Genomic DNA, 4,039 nt, shown 5'->3' with positions numbered 1-4,039 from the left:
TATAAAAAAAAAAAAAGAGTCCATACACCTTTGCTTATAACCTATCTAGACACATATTCAAAAAATCTGAGTATTTTCAAATAAAATTCAAATACCTGCCTTAGTAAAATGCATTGCGTACTTGGAACCAGAAAAGAGAACACATCAGGGGACCCACATCCAGTTGGTTGTGTAGCAGAAGATAGCCTTATTGGGCATGACTGGGAGGATGGGGGGCACCCTCATAAAGGCAGGCAGAAGGAGAGGAGATAAAGGGGTTGCAGAGGGGAACCTGGGAAGTGGGATAAGCTTTGAAATGTAAATAAATTAAATATCCAATAAAAAATAAACTCCCACCTCCTATAATGGGAGAAATTATAGGTAATTCAAATGCTCTTTTGTTGATAAAAGTAAACAGTGTTATTACAAGAAAAAAATGTGGGATCTTAACATGTAAAATGTGAAATTAAGAAAGATGATTCATATAAGGCTCCCTACTTGGATCTTCTTCCTCTACCTGGACTGCCTGCTCGGGCGTCAGTTGGAGAGGATACATTTAGTCCTGCAGGGTTAGGGAGTGCTCTGGTACCTAAGGAGAAAAAGAGGTAATGGGGGCAATGGATTTGTGAGAGTGAGACTGGAAGGAGAGGAGTAAGGACTGGATAGAAAGTGAATAAATAAATTACTGAAAAAATAATGTATGTATAAAATCAGAGGTGAGGAGGACATAACATCTGCCCCAACACTGGAAGTAACTGGAACCAGCAGGACCCAGGCACCCAGGAACTCCACCTGACTAATGGCACGGGTTCCTTCCCATCTGGGCTGGTGCCCTATACAGACCTCAGGCATGAACTCCACAGCCAGTCCCGCAACAACCAGAGGAAGCTCCACTTCCAGGTGCTCTAACAAGCCCAGGATCACAGAATCACAGAATCACAGGATCACAGCGATAGCTGAACTCTGAGGAGTTCTGTAACAACCAGGATCACAGGAAGAACAGGCTCCAATCAGATATATCGAAGGCAGGTAGCACTGGAGATAATCAGATGGACTTTGTCATTACACATTCTCTGTTAAGTGGTGCATCTCCAGTAACTTCTAGATTGGTGAATGTCTTAATTACTTATCTATTGCTATCCTGGTGTTCCCCTACACTGAGGCATGGAGCCTTCTCAGGAACAAGGGCCTCTCCTCCCACTGATGTGCAACAAGGCTATCATCTGCTACATATACAGCTGGAGCCATGGGTCCATTCATGTGCACTCTGCTTAGTGGCTTAGTCCCTGAGAGCTCTGGGGGTACTGGTTGGTTCATATTGTTGTTCCTTGTATGAGAATGCAAGCTCCTTCAGCACCTTCGGTGCTTTCTCTAACTCCTTCATTGGGGACCTGGTATTCAGTCCAATGATTGACTGAGACCATCCACCTCTGCATTTGTCACACACTGTCTGAGCCACTCAGGAGACAGTAATATCAGGCTCTTATCACCAAGCACTTGTTGGCATTCACAATAATGTCTGGATTTGATAACTGTACGTGGAATGGACCACCAGGTGGGGCAGTCTCTGGATAGTCTTTCCTTTAGTCTCTGTATCTCCTCCTATGGGTATTTTGTTCCCCTTTCTAAGAAGGACCAGAGTATCCATACTTTAGTCTTCCTTCTTCTTTAGCTTCATGTGGTCTGTGAACTGTATCTTGGGTATTCCAAGCTTCTGGGCTAATATCCACTTATCAGTGAGTGCATAACATGTGTGTTATTTTGTAAATGGGTTACCTCACTCAGGATGATATTTTCTAGTTCCATCCATTTCCCTAAGACTTTCATGAATTCATTGTTTTTAATAGCCAAGAAGTACTCCATTGTGTAAATGTGCCACAATTTCTTTATCCATTCCCCTGTCGAGGGACATGTGGGTTCTTTCCAGCTTCTGGCTATTACAAATAAGGTTGCTATGAACATAATAGAGCATTTATCCTTATTACATATTGGAGCATCTTCTGGGTATATGCCCAGTAGTGGTATAACTGGGTTCTCTCTTCTTTCTCTTATATTCTATTGGTGATGCTTGCATCTATGACTCCTGATCTCTTTCTTTGGTTTTCTATTTCCAGTATTGTCTCCCTTTGTGATTTCTTTATTGTTTCTATTTCCATTTTTAGATCCTGGATGGTTTTGTTGTATTCTTTCACCTGTCTGGTTGTATTTTTCCTGTAATTCTTTAAGGGATTTTTATATTTCGTCTTTAAGGGATTCTAGCTGTTTACCTGTGTTCTCCTGTATTTCTTTCCAGGAGTTGTTTATGTCCTTCTTAAAGTTCTCTATCATCATCATGAGATGTGATTTTAAATCAGAGTCTTGCCTTTCTGGTGTGTTGGGGAAACTAGGGTTCATTGTGGTGGGAGAACTTGGTTCTGATGATGCCAAGTAGCCTTGGTTTCTGTTGCTTATGTTCTTGCTTTTGCCTTTCGCCATCTGGTTCTCTCTGGTGTTAGCTGGTCTTGCTGTCTCTGACTGTGGCTTGTCCCTCTGGTAAGCCTCCATGTCAGTACTCCTGGGAGACCAATTCTTTCTGGGAGGAATTTAGGTATATAGTGCTGTCGTGCAGGGTCAGCTCTAGGATGCAGGCAGAAACCCGAAGGATCCTGTCCCCAGCCCCCAGCTCATCCTTGGTTCCTGTGTCCTGATGGCTCTTGGGCCAGGAATTTGAAGAGATGTGGTGGCCTTACCTGTGCTCACAGGCTTGTCTGCACTCTTTGTAGTCTAGCTCTCTTCCAGCGGTATTTATGTATTTAGTCCTGTGGCACAGGATCAGCTCCAGGAGAAGCTGGAAACCGGAAGGCTCCTGTCCCAGGCCACTCCTGCTCTATCATTTTTTTTATTAGATATTTTCTTTATTTACATTTCAAATGATATCTCTTCTCCCGGTTTCCCCTCAAAAAAAAAAAGAAAGAAAGAAAGAAAGAAAGAAAGAAAGAAAGAAAGAAAGAAAAGAAAAAAAAGAAAGAAAAGAAAAGAAAAGAAAAAACCTGTTCCTCCTCCCTCCCCCTGCTCACCAACCCACCCTCTCCCACTTCCTGGCCTTGGCATTCCCCTACACTGAGGCAGAGAACCTTCACAGGACCAAGGGCTTCTCCTCCCATTGATGACCAACTAGGCCATCCTCTGCTATACATATGTGGCTGAAGCCATCAGTCCCCCCATGTGTACTCTTTGGTTGGTGGTTTAGTCCCTGGGAGCTCTGAGGGTACTAGATAGTTCATATTGTTCTTCATCCTAAGGGGCTGCAAACCCTTCAGCTCCTTGGGTCCTTTCTCTAGCTCCTTCATTGGGGACCCTGTGCTCAGTTCAATGGGTGGCTGTGAGTCTCTACTTCTGTATTAGTCAGGCACTGGCAGAGCCTCTCAAGAAAGTGTGAGACCTTGGGCCTGACCACATTGGATCAAAATGATCTACCTGTAAACTGGGTGGGTCAGATCACTAAATGAATGTAAATATGAAGCACTTTAGAAAAGGCCTTAATGGGAATCCCCACACATCCATATTTATCACTACACTACTCACAGTAGCAGAGATGGAATCAGCCTAAACACCCTTCAAGAGATGGATGCATAATGAAAATGTACTTTGAGGGGAAACCATGAAAGGGGATAACATTTGAAATGTAAATAAATAAAATACCCAATAAAAAAGAAAAGAAAGCAATTATATAATTAAAAAAGAAAAAAATGTATTTTATATACACTGTAGGATTTTATTCCACTGTAAAAAATGAAATTTTCAGGATAATGCGTGAGTGGATCTGGAAATCATTATATTGAGGTTACTGAGACTCAGGAAAACAATACTACATGCTCTCTCACATACATGAATCCCAACATTTAATGTGTATATGTGGCTATGAGTGTGTTATGAACTGCCAAACTAGAACTAGGACCAGAAGAGGAAAGGAAGAAATATTAAGTATGAGAAAGCACTAGGACATGGGACCTGAAAACAGAAGCCATCGGGGACAAAACGTTTTTTTGGGGGGGAGGGCATGAGAAAGAATGGGTGGGAG

The sequence above is a fragment of the Mastomys coucha genome, unplaced genomic scaffold (assembly GCF_008632895.1).
Source record: "Mastomys coucha isolate ucsf_1 unplaced genomic scaffold, UCSF_Mcou_1 pScaffold22, whole genome shotgun sequence".
In the NCBI taxonomy this organism is placed as follows: Eukaryota; Metazoa; Chordata; class Mammalia; order Rodentia; family Muridae; genus Mastomys; species Mastomys coucha.
The sequence above is the reverse complement of the archived record's forward strand: the minus strand, read 5'-3'. Positions refer to the sequence as shown.